Source organism: Ambystoma mexicanum, chromosome 6q (assembly GCF_040938575.1).
Source record: "Ambystoma mexicanum isolate Mex_15411 chromosome 6q, UKY_AmexF1_1, whole genome shotgun sequence".
Taxonomy (NCBI): domain Eukaryota; kingdom Metazoa; phylum Chordata; class Amphibia; order Caudata; family Ambystomatidae; genus Ambystoma; species Ambystoma mexicanum.
The window spans coordinates 609594273-609603821 of record NC_090937.1 but is presented as its reverse complement, the minus strand read 5'-3'; positions in this window follow the sequence as shown (position 1 = coordinate 609603821).

Genomic DNA, 9549 nt, shown 5'->3' with positions numbered 1-9549 from the left:
ATTTCTGCATAACCATTAAAAAATGTCATTCTCACGTTGTTCATTCCCTGGCCCTAATCAGGAACCTCAGTCCCCTATGCGGCCCTGCATGCTGTCTCACCAGCCCCGATATCCTCCTACGGAAGCCCCCAATCAAGATTCACAAGTAGGTTATCGTGTTGAGCGCTCATGGGGGTGTCCGGACGAAGGTCCTCAGGAGCCACAGTTCTGCAGCATTGCACAGCTCGATCCAAGTCGCAGTCACCATCTATCAATGCAATTCAAAGAAGAGACTCAGTAGCCTGATAGAGAATGGACATTGCAAGACATTTATTCATAAAGAAGTTTACAAACTGAATAAACTGACAGCACCTCACAAACCCACCACCCAATCCAATCCATCCCGCCTCCAACTCACCTTCCCCTTCTATCTCCTCATAGTCTGGACCCTTTTATTCCACATTATTTCCGCTTTACCTTTCCCTCCTCCCATGACATCACAGTTACTCTCATTGTTTATCACTTTAGTCTGTCCTCGGTTTCCATCTGGATTCTACATATTATCTTTCTTCTGTGTCAGTCGCTCTGGTCTGACGATATCTGGTATTCTACTCCTCCGATGAGGGGCATTGAGCCACCGCCCCCTGACATATTTCTGGAAACTAATAAGAACCCATTGTCTTGTCTAGTCCAAACTAGTTGAAACCAAGATAGTGACCTTCACCCAGTGCCCCAGAGACCTCCTCAAAACGCTGTCTCAGCAGTCCTACTGTGCATGCTTGGGCAGAGGCTGGGACAAGTACTGCCAACATCAATAGGTGGGCTTTCCCTATCCATTGTCAGCTAGGATTGAAAGAAACATCATAAATGCTCAGGCTTATTTATATGACAAGTGACACTTCAAGTATTTGAATATTTCCCCAGACTTCTCCCATATCCTCAATTACCTTCTTCATGTTCATTGCCATCATATGCCGTTGAGACAAATAACACCACACAAATCACATCCCCACAGCCCCCAGGGGTCCTTAATCATTCACAGGGTCAATCTTTCTTAGACCACAGATCACACACACCACATGGTTTAACACTGCCTCCAATTTAGAAACAACTTTTTTTGGATGAAACAAGACAAACGATATTGAACATGAGACAGGACGACTACCTGAACCAGGGATTTGACCAGACCTTTAGCAAGAAAATTGGCACGTCTACTGATAGTATAGAGGTGAACATTTGATATTTTTGCCAGCGCATCAACCTATTTGGCAAATGACAGCTGATCGTAAAAAGAAAGCCCAGATTTCTAACCAAATCAACAGATGAAGGACGAACTCCAAGCCCCAGGGGCCAATTAAGAGGAAGAGGAGAAGGCTCTACCCATCCTAGCAATAACACTTCAGTTTTGTTTCCATTTAGGTGGAGAACATTATTTTGTATCCATTGTTGAACATTGAAGAGGCACTCTGCTACAGCTTGACTATCGTTCGAGTGATTATGCAGAGCCAATATAATTTGGGTGTCATCAGAGTATGGTGTTGTAATGGAACCCTGGCGTGTTTACGCTTGGCCAGGGATCCACATTCTATACTGTGGTGGGGCCTCGTGGCTGGGCAGCCATGGTGTCTCTTTCGTTAAAATACATATTTATGTTCACTTACCACATGGTGTTGCTGCGGACGTTACTTTTTTTTTATTGCATTTGGTGTAAATTAAACCTTTACAAATTGATATTAAACAAGAGAACACAATTGCAATAAAATCGATATTAAACAAGAGAACACAATCACAATAAAATCACATAGCCACTGTGATCAAAAAGAAAGGAAAAAAAGAAAAAAGTGACCACTTTAAAAAAAATCCAAACAGATTCAAAACAACATACCCACTGAGAACAATTAATAAAAAGGACATCATATCATAATATACATTCCACCCAGATTGATCATTGCAGAGAATATGCCTAACGAATAACAGAAGAACGGATAATTTAAGCGCTTAGATTCCAAGTCCCCAGACCATTATCCCCAGATAAGCGAAAGGACAATCATTATGAGCTTCTTCCTTGGTTTTCTGCAGGTTAAGACTTTTGATGAAAGCTGATAAAGCCAGGCCCTCATGACCATTCTGTATACTGAGGCAGCGCTTGCATGCCATTTACTCACTGCAATATAATTGATTTAAGTGTAGGGCCGACAGAAATGTAAACCTTAATATCTTTAGTGATTCACACTCCAAAACTAAATGTTGTAATGGCTCAAACCCTACAACCAACTGCATCATTCATTATTAGTTTCCTTCTAAGCTGGATTTCCTTAGTAGGTAGAAGGTTCCACCGTACTGTAAGCAGCAACCCACGATAATAACGATTAGGGAATTGGAGCAGAATATAGGAAAGAGATCCTCAGCGTTTGTGTTCATGTGCAAGATGACCCATAAATGCATATGAGTGGAAGGCATCAATCGTCTGAATCCAATGAAAGTCAAGCAGGGCCCTTTTAGCTTTCAAGGGGTTGTTAGCCAAGGTCTCCAAATTCCAGCCAATATCAAGGAGGATGGATTCACATTTTTCCCTGAGGTCAATTACATCCACAGAGAAATTCACATTTTCACCCAGCAAATGATACAGGGAATCGGGTATTGGGGCCATAGTCTTCGCATATAGTGTCAAAAGGCGCCATTGCACCCTGGCCCATATTGATGAAACCCCAAGTTCATATCTTAGTGCGGATACTGTGACTGCGTTAGGGACACAGAGAATCTGCCTCCATATTCTACCCTCAATTTTATCCAATATTTTCAGCACTTTGTGAGACGTTAATTCGAGGCCATAGATTAATTTAGGCACTATCTTCCCTTCGAAGAACATTATCCACGGTTTGAGGGAGAACCAGCCAAACTTGCGGTCAATTTTTACCATCTGGAATTCTAGCAGCTTGTCCTTATGCTTCAAGGCATTGGTGCCTAATTAGGATCCCTTATGTGATCCAAATCTGAATACTAGATACCTGACACTCTCAGATAGCTTCAGAGGCGTTCCTTCAATATGCCCTGCAGATCAGTTAGTATTCACCCTCGTAAATGCAAGAATTTTGGTTTTGTTGGGGTGAACAATAAGCCCATTTCCTTTTGTGTATCCCACACATTTATTTAGGAGCCTCTGCAGACCAATCCTAGTTAGGTCGAAGATAAAAAAATCGTCTGCATATGCAAGCCATATGATTTTTGCCTGCCCAACTTTGGGAGCTATCAACCCTTCATTAGCTAAGGTGAGCGCCACATCCAACATATATTGGTTGAACATCCAGGGGGAGAAGACCCATCCCTGTCTGACCCCCTGATAAGATCTGATTCTCAGAGAAACATCCCCTTTTTGGCTTAATTGGACTCGGATCCTGGAGTTCTCATATACTCCCCTGATGAGCCTCAAAAGTCCCCCTGGCATACCCCATGCTGCCAATTTTGCCCATAGTTTACCGTGATCTACACAGTTAAATGCGGCCGAAAGATCAATCGAGGCCATATATGTACAGCCCTTCAGCCTCCTCCATGCATCTTCCTGGATGCATTTGAGAACAAGCCCATTGACATTTGTCGGATGGCCCTTTCCGAAAGCCAGTCTGAAATCGGTCAAGGAGATGAGCCACTTTAGCCCACTCTTCTAAGTGTGAGAGCAGGAATGCCGAAAAGATCTTACAATCGGCATCTATGAATGAAATTGGCCGATAGTTCATTGGGTCAGACCTGCTTCCACACTTGAAGATAGTTATCACATGGGCCGTGCTCCAAGACCTGAACATATAATATCTTTACCAAGTAATTAAGGACTACTTATTTGAACCACCATTTTTCAAAGATGGAATTATATGAGGAAGAAGATTGGTGGTTACGTTTGATAAGCGGAGAGAAGGTATCATTGGGGATTGAAGTGGCATTGCTCCTTCAAAACACAATGGGGGTCATTAAGACCCTGGCAGTAGGGGGTTAACAGGGCCGGTAGAGCTGCCGGCCCCGTTAAGCCCCAACAGCCTCATTACAAGGTCTCCTCACGGGACCTGCTAAGGACGCCTGGTTTTAACAGTCCCGCGAGCAGACCTGGATGCAAACAACAGGCACGTCATTAACGGGCCCGTTGTTTGCATCCTCCCCATTCCCGTTGAGCCCTATGGGGGCTCGAATGGTAATGGGGATGTACAGGTTCTGGGTTCCTGGAATGGGGAAATACCGGGCCCTCCAAGGTCGGAATGGCCCGGTATTTCCCCATTCCAGGAATCTGGATCCGGTACCCGGAATGGGGGTAGCCATGCCGCAAATAGCGCCATGGCTACCTCCATGGTCATAATGAACCCCAATGGCTTGTGAGAGAGATAAAGACAAAGTGCAAAAATAAGTTAACATGGAATGAAAGAAAGGAAACACACACGTGTGAACAAGAATAGAAGAAACGGACAAAGTCGAAGTACTGAAAGTCTTTTTACCCATATATGAATTTAACATGAACTATTAACTTTGTGAGAAATAAATTGGAGAATTGATTCTCCTCAAACCATTGGAAAAGAAGCGGGGGCCGACCCTACTTGAGACTTTAAATTGAAAAACTGAAATTTAAAATTGGAGTCTTGTAAAAATAAAAATAAATTAAAATATCTTTAAATTCCAGGTACAATAAATTCGCCCAGATTTTCCGATCAGCCTTAAAGGTATTATTGGTTAAGCCATTAGGTCCCTGTGCCTGTGACTTTTTGCATTTAGATGATAGGGTATAGATGGTACAAATGTAAGGGAGGGTTCCACTTAGTATTATCCGGATTGCCAATTGCTTCAAGTGGATTGTTTGTTGGGGCCCCAAACCTTTCCTCCAAAAACTCAACCCATTCCAACTCAGAGATAATGTTTAGTTGAGAGACTATATAATTGGGATCTTGACCAATGAATAGAGACCAGATTGCACTGGCCTGGGCATTGATCAGTACTCCCAACATGCACTCAGCATCCTGTTGCAATAGGGTATTTGTTTATTGATTTGCAGTACATTTTACAGGTCTGCTTAGTTTTCCTAATGAGCTGTGATCGAGTGCCCCATCCATATTCGATCCCCGGGTCCATCTCAGTTCCCTCCTCATGGTATATTTCAGAGAGGCTAAATCCCTGTTGTAACAATGGGTATGTCTAACAGACCCATTCCCTCTTGTTCTAGTCCTAGGATAGATACCAGAGACCAGGACACCAATGAGCCTCTGAAGCTTGAATGCATTAAAATGATTAATTTTCCAATCAAGGGTAGATAGATTCATAGTGTCCCTCACGTTCTGATTCAGGATACGGATGTTTATATCAGTCCATCTAATTGCATTACCCGCCGCATTAGAAACTACCTCCGGCTTGGACCTGAATTCTCTAGTGTTTAGTACCAAATCAAAGGTAGCTATTAAAGTACAATGGTCACTCCAATCATTCTTTGACACAGTAAATGACACACATCGATTCAGAAGAAAATTATCTAGGTAAATGTAATCCAGAAGGGAGGACCTGTTCTCCCTATGCCTATGCCATACAGACTCCTTGGATTTAGGACACTTTTTCCCCAACAAAGGCTGTAAGTGCAAAGACCCCAATCCCACATACCAGATTTTCCCCAATTGTTGCTTCTCAAGTGTACCAACAGGATCCAAGTACAGCCTACCGAGATCCCAGGGGGTTTTATGAATTCCACAGTCGGCATTTAGATCTCCCACAACTAATATTCTACCATTTAGATACCGCCCAGACCACTCGTCAGTAATATGGCACACTTTCTCAACAAAGGGATCCACCAATGAAATACCTTTGTGCCAGTATATATTGACGATCAAGAGCCATCCCGGGAAGTAAAGTCCACCCCAAGTACACCAAAGAGTACATTTTCAATGATTAACCTGCTAAAGCCCAATGTATTTTCTATGGAATTAATCATGCCCCCTGATGGCCTCCCACCAACACTCTCTTTTGCTGATTGGGTAAAGATTTTATAGCCGTCTAAGATAGCAATTGAGTTCAGCCCCGTCTCTTGTAAACAAATACAATTGGCATCTCTTAGGTTGGTCAGGCAGGTTGGATTAGTGAAGAGATGCAAACTTCCACGGGTGTTCCAAGATTTTAGGCACAGAGGGACCTTTTTCCACTCAGTGCCCACGCACATTTGTTGTTTAAGGGACCAATTTCTGCCACAAGGTAGAGATAATGGTAGCCCAATCTATTTCCTTGTCAGACTCCTTCTCAGCCCCAGAGCCCACACCATTGCACTCATTACCCACCCGTGGGAGTACAATTCTCGGCTTATCTCTGTTGCCTTGAGGACCCCCATCCTCTATCTGCACCTGCTTGATGTCAATCCCTAAATTCAGAAGACCTTCTCATTGTGTAAGGATCAGTTCCTTTACTAATGGAGAGTTCAGATAGATAATACAGTTGTCTGAATGATCTCTCTTCGGAAAAGCCACTCTCCCAATATCACATGAGCCCACCAGAGCCAGAGTTGAGATTTCAGAAAATATCGACAAAATGTTAGATCGATTCAGACATACCGGATAGTCAGGGCACAGCATACTCGTCATTATGATTCGATGGGGCCCCTTACTAGCACACGTATCATTTAACCTGGTGCCCAATGGATCCCTCGCCTTTACACCCAGAGGCTCAGCGACTTGTGGGTTCCGTGAGATGCTTTGGGAGCCCCATGCTAAAGGATGCTGATCATTAGACTCATCCCTTGGTGCATAGGTTGTAGGTAAGTGTAAACCTTGAAGTAATTCCTTGAATCCTGAGGCCACTCTGGGATCAAGGGACATCAGGGGGATATCTACAGACTCACCCAATGGCTGAGACTTTCCAGTTCCGCATCCCACACCAAAAGGAATCAGTCCCACACCAATGTTCACAGAAGGTAGGTATTACCCAATCTGCCCTGCCTCCATGTCCACAGGAGCCTCTACTTGGCTGGGCACCCCCACTGTTACACCACAGGTAGATTCCTGTTGATGGGGTTTCTCCCTACCAAAGCCCCCTCCAATGGTAATCTCTCACACAGCAACGGTTACGGCAGGCTGTGCCGATGTAGACGCCCCCCTCTCTTGGTCCACAAAGTGATTCAATCGGGCCATCCATAGTAGCCAGTGGGCGCGGTACAACAAGTCCTCCCCCTGCTGGTATTGGGGGCTTTAACACTACCGACTTCCCATGGGACGCCACATGTGCACCCCTAACCTGCGAGCCCAGACATGGAGGGTACTCCCCCCCACATTTACCCACATCAAGAGAAATTTGGCCAGAGGCCCTCGATTCCGCATGAACTGAGTTTAAGTCTGCCTCAAACTGAAAAACCAAAGGCAACAGACATAGCTTTGGAGGGCACCACCAAGCTTGAACTACCATGTTCAATAACAGGAGACAGCCTAGATCTAAATAGGGATTTATGAGCAGCTCTAATACTAAGGGTGCGATTCCTACGGACCACAAGTTTCCGCTTTACCAATTTCATTTTTTTCACATTATTGGGTTTTGTAGGAGGGATCTCCTACACAGGCTCTGCCACAACCAATAGATCCCCCCGGGAAAGCAGAGCCACACCCAATTGGGAGTTGTTCAATTGTCAGATCGATATGTGTGCCATGCAAGTGACGAGCGACTAAATGATGCAGACCCTCTGGACAGATCCATGTGTGTGCCTCCTCCCACCGCATCTTCACGGTTTAAGGCCAGCCAGGCATTTAGCCAAGGTTTCTCCAGCCCAGCGTGACCAGCCCCTCCAGTATTCCTTGCACCGTGGCGTAGGTTCGGTTCCCCCCTGTAGACTTAAGGATTTGGGAGGGCATGGCGTGAGCCGAGTGGTGGTTGCGGGCTTTGGAGAATGCCCACACTCTGAGATGCTCGGGGAGAGAACAAGAGGTCCAAGGAAAGAACCCAAAGACGTTACGACACATAGGCAGCCATTTTGGGTTGTATAGCAAATGCCTTCTACATCAGGATGCCGCGACGCAGACAATTTGTTATGTTTTGCTGCGAGATGCCACAGCATTCAAAGCGCATTTTGTTTTCTGCTAGGTGGCGCAGCATTATTCACAAGCCTGCACATGACCGAGCCAGCCTAAGAGTGCACATTACGAAGCACCAACCAGGTACTGAGGTATCATTTCTGCTGTTGTATGCAAAGTGTGCTGACTTAGGATAGCAGTACAGAGCACCAATAACTGCAAGCCAACTCATAGTCCAAGCTATTCCGAGGACCATGCAGCAAAATAATGCCAGACCTCCTCCCGCATTCCTATCAGCAACATGTGAGTCTCCTGTACTATGGGACCTCTGGGTAGACGCATTTAAGGTCTAATTAAGATCAGCCGGCGGATGATGAGAGGGAAGCAGCGCTTTTGAATTGTTTGGGCACGGAAGGGCTGAGGGTGTTCAGACATTTACCTGGTGAGGAGGTACGAGTATCCAGGGTTGGGGTAGTAGAAACTTTAGTGAGCTTGTACAAAACAGCTTTGATTAAATTGGAAGGGCTTTTTGGGAAAAGAACCAATGTCGTATTGGAGCAATATCATTTATTTTCCAGAGCACTGGGTGCCTGTGAATCAATTGATTCCTACGTTACAGCCTTTGCGCACCCTCATATCCACTTGCAAGTTAAGAGTCCAGGTGATGATGAAAACGAGCAATGCTAAAGTAGGATCGACAGAGATCCTCTTTTGGATAAAGTTATCGAGATTGCAAGGGCCATTGAGGAGTCCCGTGCCAGTGTACGAGTAGTCACAGAGAAAGTGGACAGGATGGCACAAGGAGACTCAGTGCAAGTCGTGCTAGCACCCAAGAAGAGTACTGGTTAGACAAGGGGTAGAGTTGAAAAAACAGATTACCACACGAACAATATCAACAGGGGACCATTCAGTGCTGGAGGAAGACAAGCTTGCAGACAGTGTGGGTGTATTGGTCACTCCACCGGTGCCAAGGAGGGTCCTGCCTCGGGTGTGGAGTGTAGGAGTTGCAATACCAAGGGATATTATGCCAGAATGTGTTGAATGGTGAGAGCGGCGGTATGCAAAGAAGACACGTGGTCAGGATGGTGGAGCCAGAAGGAGGTGCAGAGGGAATGGTGGGACATGTGAGCAGTATGGTGCATGAAGAGGTTCTGTTACATGTTGAGGGGGTGGCCAAGAAAGGGCTGGAGGACATGTTAACAGTAAATGGAGCACAAATAGAAATGTTGGTAGATTCTGGATCGCCATACACTATGATTTCACTGGAACTGCACAAGAAGAGTTATGGAAAGGAAGTGTCAACCCTCCAACCTCCTGATATCAACCCCAGTGCATATGGGCAGGTGCATATCAAAGTTCTGGGATATAAGTGGGCTTGAATAGAATTGAAAGGGCGCGAGACTGAAGGAAAGCTGTATGTAGCACACACAGCCCAGAGTTTCCTGGGATGGGATGAGCAGGCTGCTTTGGAGATATTGATACGACCATTGGAAGGTGTTAATGATCACCCTACACATGTCACCTATAGATTTTCAACAGACCTAAAAGATCAAACTGTTCA